The sequence below is a fragment of the Megalops cyprinoides genome, chromosome 17 (assembly GCF_013368585.1).
Source record: "Megalops cyprinoides isolate fMegCyp1 chromosome 17, fMegCyp1.pri, whole genome shotgun sequence".
Lineage (NCBI taxonomy): Eukaryota > Metazoa > Chordata > Actinopteri > Elopiformes > Megalopidae > Megalops > Megalops cyprinoides.
Window position 1 is genome coordinate 27,950,436 of NC_050599.1, and position 11,413 is coordinate 27,961,848.

Here is an 11,413-nt window from a genome sequence, read left to right on the forward strand (position 1 = left end):
TTTTGGAAACCACATGTAATTGGAGCCACATCAGTCAATGAAACATAACGTCATAATCCATATGTCTCACAGAAAACGCTTATAAGCTTTCCAAATGCCAACAGAGCGCTCCCGGTAAACCTTGCAATGTTACTGTGACAGAGAATGCCATGGACACTTCATCTTGGCCTTCTGTCCATTCAAACAGCTGGCAGCTGTGTGCGCTGGGTTTATGATGTTTCGAGCTCTGAAGCTACTTCATTACTTGTCTTTGCAGAAATTAATCAAAACGTCCAGCGGCGTTAAGTAGGCAAACACCAGTAGAAGTCCTGGAACTCGTGCGGTGTGATTGATGGGTCGTTCCACGATGCTGTCGCTTGCCGGGTCTTGCTTTATGCCGCCGTCTTTCACGATCCTCTCGCCAGTGCGTTCACAAAGCGCAACGTTTGCAGAGCTGTTTCGCGCTCCCATAGAAGAAACTGGTTATAACACAGGTTTTTTTCTGTCCTCTCTGTGCAGGCTGAACGTTGCTAATGACACATCTTTTACACAAAAAGCTAAAAAAGGAAATCGTACATCTGAGTACATTCTCTTTCAGATCTCTGCATTTTAAATTGGTAGACAGACAATTGGGACATACCACCATTTTAATCTCATTTCATCGATGGCAGCAATTTGAAAATAGGCATTTAGCGCTGTACCAGGGACCTGGTGAGTACACTGGTTCTCACTCAAGCTGAGCTCTCCATGCATTTGGTATGCTCAGCTGTTAGCTGAGCACTACTCCTCATTAATAAATTCAGCTTTCTATGAGGTACTGCTAGAAATCTATTTATGGTATGATAAAATGATTAAAATCTGTTTAGAAACTTTGTTTATTCAGCATATTTTTGTTAATATCTTATGTACTACTGATTATTGGGACACATTATGTATGCATGCTTCTTCTGGCACCCTACAGGCTTTAGATACTGTTTATCACAATATACTGTGGTTCATTACAAATGCTAAATCTTTGACTCACCTCTGTCTTCTTTATGAATGGGCCGGAGTAATATCTTTGAGTCTCTGCAGGTCCATTCACTGGTATCTCTTCATCTACAAAGAAATCATGGGAAAGCTGCCATTTTACCTGGGTTCTCTATTCCACTGGAATTCCAGCTATCACTTCCGCTCTTGTGACAAGTTCCCCTACCTTGTACCTTGATCTTAACCTTGGAATAATGTACAAAAATGCTTAAATTAGACAGTCTTTTTCATTTTCTGATTCTGAAGACATAATTTATGATACAGGAATTATCACTATGCTAATTCTTTGCATTCTCTCACTATCCTCTGTGTATATACCATGTCATTTGTCTTTTGTAACTGTCAGGGCTCCGCCCCCTTAAGCCGCGGTGTTTTTGTTTTCCCTGTCCGTGTGCTTTTGTTTCCCTTGTGTTCCTGCCCCGCCCGGCTCCCCGCCGGGTCCCCGCCCACCTTATTCCCTCATTGCCTGCACCTGCCTGCCTGCTCACCTGCTTCCCATCTCCTCGTTACCCCAGCCCTATATCTTCCCCTCGTTTCTCTGTCTCGTTGCTAGTTCGTTGCAGTGTGTTTCACCTGTCTCGTCCCCGCGCTTGTTTTTGTGATTTACTTCTTCATTGCCGATCCTGCCTGTTTCCTGACCACGATTCCTGCCTGCCGTTTTGATCTGATCGCTGCCACCCACCTGCCTGATTCCGGACCCTGTTCTCCCTGACTCCCGTCTTTGGATTTGCCCCCGGATTGCCTCCCTGTGTTTTGAACCCTGCCTGTCCCTGGATTCACGAACTGCCTGTCCCTTTCTAATAATCGCCTGGAACCGGAACATCCTGTGGTCCGCGCTTGTGCCCCGATCACCGGCGTAACAGAACGAACTAGCCATCATGGACACAGCGGACCTACCTCAGCTGAGGACGGCCCTAGAGCTCCAGGGTGCTCTATTGGGCGGACACCAGAACCAGCTGGATTCCATCGGCCGGTCCCTGGAGGGTTTCGCCACCAGCCTCGCTGAGGTCTCTGCGCGGCTGCACCAATTGCAGCTCGGCCAGGAGAGCCGACCTTTTCCGCCAGCGGCTGTCTACCCACCGGCTCCGCCAACGCCTCCCGGCCGGGAGCCTCGGCTGCCACCCCCCGAGTCGTACGCGGGGGACCCGGGAACCTGCCGCTCGTTTCTCTCGCAGTGTTCCCTGATATTCGAGCTGCAACCCTCCACGTTCCCCACAGACCGGGCGAGGATCGCCTACGTCATTACCTTGCTGACCGGACGAGCGAGGGAGTGGGGTACTGCTGTCTGGGACGCCGACGCTCCCTTCTGCAACTCATATGCCGGATTCGCCGATGAGATGAGAAGGGTGTTTGACCGTTCCAGGCAGGGCCGCGAGGCAGCTAGAGAAATGCTGCAGATTCGCCAGGGACGTCGCTCGGTGTCGGACTACGCAATTGACTTCCGCACCCTGGCTGCCACCAGCGGGTGGAACGCGGAGGCCCAGTTGGACGCCTTCCTTCACGGTCTAGCGGAGTCCATCAAGGACGAGCTGGCTACTCGGGAGCTGCCGGCCAGCTTCGAGGCCTTGGTGGACCTGGCCATCCGCGTAGACCAGCGCCTTTCGCAGAGACGCAGGGAGAGAGCGTCCAGCAGCCTGCCCGGTTCCGTCCGTGAACAACCCCTCCCGATGCCGGCCAGAAGCCCTGCACCACCATCCCCGGGAACCTCCGAACCGATGCAGGTCGACCGCACCCGCCTGTCTCCCGCGGAGCGACAACGGCGAATCAGCACCCAGTCCTGCCTATACTGCGGGCAGCCTGGCCATTTTGTGGCGAACTGCCCGGCCAAGGGCCAGCGGTCACCCGCAGCGGGGGGATTACAGGTGAGTGTAACCCCCCTGCGTCACTCCCCCCAGACCCTTCCTCTATTTTCAGCCACCCTGCTCGTCGGAGGTCAGAGCCACGCTGTCTCCGTCCTGATTGACTCCGGGGCGGATGGCAGTTTTATCGACGCCAACCTGGCAACCCAGCTGCGCCTGCCCCGCGTTCCCCTGCACTCGCCGTTGGAAGCCCACGCGATCACCGGGGCTCCCCTGGTTCGCGTGACCCACGCCACTCCCCCGGTCGACTTCCTCGTCTCGGGCAACCACCGCGAGGAGATTGTTCTCAACGTCATCCGCTCCCCGCAAGCCGCCGTGGTCCTGGGTCGCCCCTGGTTGGCGCGACACAACCCCCACATCGACTGGGAGGGCAACCGAATCCTGGGCTGGAGCCCCTTTTGCCACTCCCACTGCCTTCGGGATGCCGTTACCCCGGTGTCGTCGATCGCTTCCGCTCCCGAGGACTTCCCGGACCTGTCGGCGCTGCCGCCCGAATACATGGACCTGAAACTTGTCTTCAGCAAGTCCCGCGCCACCTCGTTGCCCCCTCATCGCCCGTATGATTGCGCCATCGACCTGCTGCCCGGCCGTCCCCCCCTCGGGGGCGACTGTTTTCTTTATCGCCACCAGAGACCGAGGCCATGAATAAATACATCCGGGAGTCTCTCGCGGCCGGTCTCATTCGCCCCTCCTCCTCTCCTGCGGGGGCCGGATTCTTCTTCGTAGGGAAGAAGGACGGCTCCCTCCGTCCCTGCATCGATTACCGGGGCCTCAACGCCATCACCATCAAGAACCGCTACCCCCTGCCTCTTCTGTCGTCCGCCTTCGAGTCGCTACAGGGCGCTACCGTCTTCACGAGACTCGACCTCCGTAATGCCTACCACCTGGTCAGGATCCGCGAGGGGGACGAGTGGAAGACGGCGTTCAACACCCCCTCGGGGCACTATGAATATCTGGTCATGCCGTTCGGTCTGACGAATTCCCCAGCCGTGTTCCAGTCCTTGGTGAACGACGTCCTCCGAGATATGCTCAACCAGTTTGTGTTCGTGTACCTCGACGATATCCTGATCTTCTCTCGCTCCCTGCCTGAGCATGTACAGCACGTCCGCCGCGTTCTGCAGCGCCTGCTCGAAAATCACCTGTACGTGAAAGCGGAGAAGTGCGCCTTCCATCAGCACACCACTTCCTTCCTGGGTTTCGTGATCACGGCTGGAAGTATCCGCATGGACCGGCAGAAGGTCCGCGCCGTCGAGGAGTGGCCTCGCCCCACCTCCCGCAGGGAGCTGCAGCGATTCCTGGGTTTCGCGAACTTCTACCGTCGCTTCATTCGCAGCTACGGCACGGTAGCGGCTCCCCTCACCGCCCTGACATCTGTCAGCAGAGCGTTCACCTGGGCTCCGGCTGCCGAGGAGGCATTCCGCAATTTGAAGGCTCGTTTTACCTCGGCGCCTGTCCTCACCCAGCCCGATCCCGCTCGTCAGTACGTGGTGGAGGTGGATGCTTCGGACGTGGGAGTGGGGGCGATCCTGTCTCAGCGATCGGCCGCCGACAACAAGCTCCACCCCTGCGCCTACTTTTCTCACCGCCTTACGCCCACCGAGCGTAACTACGACATCGGCGACCGGGAGCTGCTAGCCATCAAGCTGGCGCTCGAGGAGTGGAGGCACTGGCTGGAGGGGGCGAGTGTTCCATTCTTGGTGTGGACTGATCACAAGAACCTCGAGTACGTCCGATCAGCCAAACGCCTCAATCCCCGACAAGCCCGCTGGTCTCTCTTCTTCTCCCGTTTTAATTTCACACTGTCATATCGACCAGGCTCTAAGAACGGTAAACCTGACGCCCTCTCGCGCCAGCACGCCCCTGCCGAGGACTCCCAGGAACCCAGCACAGTCCTGCCTGCCCGATGCGTTGTCGCAGCGGCGCTGTGGGACGTCGAGACCGCCGTCCGCACCGCCCTCCAGAACGAACCGGGCCCCAGCTCCTGTCCCCCTAACCGCCTGTTTGTTCCCCAGTCTGTCCGTTCGCAGGTTCTGCAGTGGGGGCATTCATCGAGGCTCGCGGGCCACCCCGGAGCCCGACGCACAGCGGCGTTCATCGGCCAGCGGTTTTGGTGGCCCACAATGACGGAGGACATCCGGAAGTTCACCGCCGCCTGCTCGGTCTGCGCCCAGAGCAAGACCTCCACCCGACCCCCCGCCGGTCTGCTGCAACCCTTGCCTGTTCCCAGACGGCCCTGGTCCCACATCGCCCTGGACTTCGTTACCGGCCTGCCACCATCTGACGGTAACACCGCCATCCTCACCATCGTAGACCGGTTTTCTAAAGCCGTGCATTTTGTCCCCCTACCCAAACTGCCCTCCGCCAGGGAGACCGCTCAGCTACTCATCAACCAGGTATTCCGGCTGCACGGTCTACCCTCCGACGTGGTGTCCGACCGGGGACCCCAGTTTACATCCAACTTTTGGAGGGCGTTCTGCAGGTTACTGGGGGCCACCGTCAGTCTGTCTTCTGGTTTTCACCCTCAGTCCAACGGCCAGACCGAGCGGGCTAACCAGCAGCTGGAGACGGTACTACGGTGTCTGACGTCTCGGGAGCCGTCGGCGTGGAGCCAGCACCTCCCCTGGGTTGAATACGCCGTCAACTCCCTTCCCTCTGCTTCCACGGGGCTGTCGCCCTTCCAGTGCTGTGTGGGCTATCAACCTCCCCTATTCCCGGCCCAGGAGGAGGAGGTGGGGGTCCCCTCGGCAACGGCGTTTGTGCAGCGCTGCCGCCGCACCTGGAGACGCGCGCGCACCACACTGCTCCGCTCCTCGGCTCGGGCTAAGCGGTTTGCTGACCGCCACCGATCCAAGGCACCCCGCTATCGCCAGGGTCAGCGGGTGTGGCTCTCCACTCGGGACCTTCCCCTCAAGGTGGACTCCCGCAAGCTGGCTTCCCGCTTCATCGGTCCTTTTCCCATCGCCAAGGTGATCAGCCCCACGGCGGTCCGGCTTAAGCTCCCGCTCTCTCTTCGCCGTGTCCACCCCACCTTCCACGTCTCCAAGGTTAAGCCCGTCGTCCGCAGCCCTCTCTGCCCTGCTCCCCGGGCTCCTCCGCCGCCCCGCCTGATCGACGGAGCGATGGCTCACACCGTGCGCCGCCTGCTTAAGGTTCGGCGTCGGGGGCGCGGTCGGCAATATCTGGTGGACTGGGAGGGTTACGGCCCCGAGGAGAGGAGCTGGGTTCCTGCTAGGGACATCCTGGACCCGTCCCTGATCCGGGACTTCCACCGCCGACACCCTGGCGAACCCGCCGTGACGCCCGGTGGCGTCCGTAGGGGGGGGGGTACTGTCAGGGCTCCGCCCCCTTAAGCCGCGGTGTTTTTGTTTTCCCTGTCCGTGTGCTTTTGTTTCCCTTGTGTTCCTGCCCCGCCCGGCTCCCCGCCGGGTCCCCGCCCACCTTATTCCCTCATTGCCTGCACCTGCCTGCCTGCTCACCTGCTTCCCATCTCCTCGTTACCCCAGCCCTATATCTTCCCCTCGTTTCTCTGTCTCGTTGCTAGTTCGTTGCAGTGTGTTTCACCTGTCTCGTCCCCGCGCTTGTTTTTGTGATTTACTTCTTCATTGCCGATCCTGCCTGTTTCCTGACCACGATTCCTGCCTGCCGTTTTGATCTGATCGCTGCCACCCACCTGCCTGATTCCGGACCCTGTTCTCCCTGACTCCCGTCTTTGGATTTGCCCCCGGATTGCCTCCCTGTGTTTTGAACCCTGCCTGTCCCTGGATTCACGAACTGCCTGTCCCTTTCTAATAATCGCCTGGAACCGGAACATCCTGTGGTCCGCGCTTGTGCCCCGATCACCGGCGTAACATGTAACTATGTGTTACTGTTTTTGGCAGGTCCCCTTTACAAAAGAGATTCTAGCCCCAGCTGGGTTTTCGTAGTTAAGGAAAGAGTAAATTTAAATAAAGAAATAAATATTAAAAGTAAAAAGTAATAGCTGTATTAATTCGACACTGTGAACCACCAGATTCTTCTTTCGTCCCTTGCTGGGATGGGCATCTCAGGATCTGCGCTCTCATGGATTGAATCCTACCTGTCTGACCGTTCCTATCAGGTATCTCGGAGGGAATCGGTCTCCTGCCCCCGCCCTTTCCAGAACGGGGTCCCACAAGGTTCCGTACTTGGCCCACTCCTTTTCTCCCTTTACACTAAATCACTTGGACAGGTTATCTCTGCCCACAGTCTTTCCTACCACTGCTACGCAGATGACACACAGTTGTTCTTCTCTTTCTCCCCCTCCGACACTCAGGTCCAGCCAAGCGTTGCAGCCTGCCTAGCCGACATTGCCTCCTGGATGTCCACTAACCATCTTAAGATCAATCTGGACAAGACTGAGCTTCTCTTTTTTCCAGCAAAGAGCTCACCAACAATTGACGCTCCAATCACCATTGAGGGTTCTGTGGTTACCCCCTCTACGTCAGCCAAAAACCTGGGCGTGACCCTGGATGACCAGCTAAACTTCTCAAGCCAAATCGCGGCGGTCATCCAGTCCTGCAGATTCTCCCTCTACAACATTAGGAGGATCCGCCCTTTCCTTACCCAACAAGCAACCCAGCTCCTAGTTCAAGCAATAGTCATCTCCATCTTTCAGTAGTCATCATTGACTACTGAAATGCCTTACTGGCTGGCTTACCAGCCTGCACTATCAGGTTGCTTTGGCTGCTTCAGAATGCTGCTGCACACCTGGTATTCAGCCTCCCAAAACACTCATGTTACTCCGCTACTCACTGCACTTCACTGACTTCCAGTAGTAGCCCGTATCCAGTTTAAGACACTGGTGCTGGCTTAGCAGGCCACAAGAGGCTCTGCCCCGTCCTACCTTCAGTCTTTGATAACTCCATACACTCCAGCCAGATCTCTCTGCTCAACCTCCTCTGGGCAGCTGGCGGTCCCCTCACTTTGGGAACCTGGCAGCTGTTCCACTCAGCTACGTCCTTTTTCTGCCCTCGTTTGGTGGTGGTGGAATGACCTTCCTCACCCAATCAGATCACTCGCCGTCTTCCGCAGGAGGCTGAAAACCCACCTTTTCAGAATCCACCTGTCCCCTATTGTGTAGCCTTTCTGTTATGTTATGTTTTTATAATTTATGGTATAAAAATCTTCTGTAACCTTCTGAAACCTTGTTTCTATGTTGCAGGTTTTGTTTGCAGATTTCTGTTTTATGGTTGCAGGATATACAGGAGCATGGTACTGTAAATAATTAATTTGCATTCCTACTGCGATCTTTTGCTTATGAGGTAGTTAGCCAAACCTGATTGATGCACTAATTGTAAGTCGCTTTGGTTTAAAAGAGCCTGCGAAATACCAAATTGTAAATTTTTATTAATCTTAATCAGTTGTTTAGTTATTTGTCTCAGGTCCCATTAAGAACTCTTTATTAAAATCATAATTATCTGCCCATGTTGTGAATTTGTTTAAGGGGTTCAAATGAATAGATATAATCACAGAAATGTTTGATTGTATATTTCTGTTGGTAATACATTTAAAGCAACTCTTATCTGTAGCAAGTAATTATAAATGGATGCTTGTTACATGATGTCAGATTCAGATTGAAGTTTGATCAACAACTAGATCATTATTGTTGATCAAATTGATTCACTGAAGCTCAAAGGGAAAGGGAACCAGCACCCGAGGTGGGGTCCCATGTCAGTGGCTGCTTGTAATGAGAAGTGCAGTTTATAGGGCAATTTAATATGCTGTTTTCCAACCCTGATGGCAATCATCAAAAAAAGTACACAGACAAGAACCAATATGCCATTCTTTCAAAGAGAATGGTGCTCATGTGGGTCTGTACTACATGCAGGGGATTTCGCTTTGCCAGTCAGCTGGGGTTTACTGCAGAGATGCCTGCATCATTTAATGATTCAAAGATAAATGTGGCCTTTGGAAAGAGTCACCCAGCTGTAAACAAGGTTTTTCTCCAAATGTGTAAATGTCATCTTACAGTCCATCAACCAATATTGATATTTGACACCGAGGTCCATTTTGGCAGGGTTTCTGCGGTGATGCTGATGGTAATTTGATTTTTAAGTAATGAAGTCTGGATGTGTATTTTAAAAGGTGTTTTCTGCTGTAGGTCATCACTTTCTCTGTTAAGAATGAGTTTAGTTGCACCGTTGGAATATATTTATACAGCCTAGTAACACTATGAATTGAAACTTCGCTTGACATGTTCTGAATCTGGGATCCTTGGCTTCTTCCTTAATTGATGAACACATCCTTCATTTCAATCCCTTTATGCAAGAAGAGTGTCAGGACAAGTATCTGTGGAGAGCAGAGTTCTGAACAATCATAAGCCAAAACCATTAAGCAATGCATCAAATATTCCTGAATTAAAATTTAAATTTATTACAGTAGTACAAACAACTGTTGCTAGAGAAGGCTGCCACAGTGACAAATACTTGACACTTTATGAATTTATTTCTAGTTATACTGTGCTTGAATTGGTACATCATATACTGAGTTGAAAATGCATGCTCAATATTGAAATCATATTTGTTAATGACATCCTAATGATGTTCATGAACTCCAGCAATAGTTAAAGCAGGGAGCGTGTGAAAAAGTCAGATAGTCATATCCTCAATAAGGAGAGAGACACCCTTTTACTAACTCAGCTTCTCACCACTAACTTGTCTCTGGGGAGCAGCTGAAGCCACTTTCACATAAAAACCCAGTCTCTGTCTGGGATTTGAATCCCTGCTTTTTCCTCAGTATGATCCTGTGTATACCAGACTGTGAATGCAGTAATTTCCAGGGTTCCCCTTGTCTGACCCAAGACTGATCCAATCCTGAGTTTGCAAGTCATGTGTAATGTACGTCATCTCTGAATGAGGTTATTGCTTCTTTTCCATCAGTAAGTGTGGACATGATTGTTAGCACAATTGAATGAAATGGAGAGTAGGAGAGTGGAGAATTGAAAGGCCTGTCATTTCTTGAACTGTTTGGGTTTTTATGTAATTCAGTCAGCCAATCCACAGAAAAGATTTGTACAGCTACTCACATTCTACAAAAATACTCAAGCAACCCTCAAGTGGAAGAGATTGCAATTTATGGCTCAGAGAACTTAAATTCTATGACTATATCACAGGAGGAGAGCTTTTCTGATATCCTACATGGAGGGACTAATGTGGGTCTGAGACCAAAGAATGTACCACGTGTAAATAACGAATCTATTTTTCCCCTTTCACTCTCAGGCAGACCTGGGAAGCAACTGGGTCAGACCCACAGTCAGAGCTGGGTAACATTCCAGGGGTCCTGAGAAAAACCCATTTATTCCAAAGGCAAAACCAAAACAACCTAGGAAAAGCCCTGCTTCCCAGGCCTGTGTAGAACGGTTTTAAGCATGGTCTTACTTCTGATCAATGTAGTAATGCTAAGCAGGTATCGACCTCACCCAGTGTCCCAACATAGTGCTCCTCCCAAATGTACTGCAAAGGCTTCTCGTGGAGGTGGGGTGCGCTGGTCACATGACCCATTCTCCGGGTCTGCCCCAAGAGGAGATTAGGAACATGCCGGAAGTCATGAAACATTGCCTAGTTCCTATCGTCCACCTGCCCTCATCTATAATACTTTGACATTATCAATACATCGTAACTATTACTACCTTATATATAGATTTAAATTCCAGTGCCGCATTCAAAAGCTAAACGCCTTTAGGAATCCATATATTCAGGAAAACGAATCATGTTAACTCTACATTCATATTAACAGTGTTGTATAAACAATTATATTTACCACTGCTAACACCACGTTTGACAAGGAACACTATGAGGCAAATTATCGATGCGAGGAGACAGAAAGTCTCTTTTTTAAGCTCCCTATACAGTGTCCTGCAAGAAATCCTCAGAAGTTATAGATTAATAATCTTCCCAAGAAAAGCGGTTTATCTTTTCGAATTCAGAGCAGGAGTTTTAGAACGCACGATTTACAGTCTTTCACGAAGGTCATTGCTTCAAAACAACTTTTCCCCCTTAAGTTCATTTCTTTAGTGACAGTCTATGGACACCAACTGCACACAGAGCTGTTTAAGATGTAGTGATTTAGAATATGTATTCCTGTTCCCGTTCTCTACACAAAGCACAAAGGTAATCAACGGCTTAGTAAAAATAACTTTCAGCACACTTTTTCTATGATTTAGGATTAAATATATTACCCAACGCTTCGTTGTCCGTCTCCTCCTCAGGCGAGGAAAAACGACATTTTAAGCCTTGACGGTACTGCGAACGACTTTTCTTGCTTTATACGCATCTCAACTTCAGCTCCAGACACAAGGGTCTGTCAGATGCGTCGCCTGACGAAGCAGGAGCTGTCCAGCATTCCAACCTCCTGAACGGCTGGGTCGCTGTTGATTGCTCAGTTGTACACCCCTATGGAATTATGGAGTTTTTTATTTTCAAAATTTGATTTGGACTTCGGTGGAATACATCATTTAATCAGCGAGCTGCAGTGCTGTGCTACAGACGGTGTGAGAAAAACTCTTTCCTGTCATTTTTAATTAATGTATT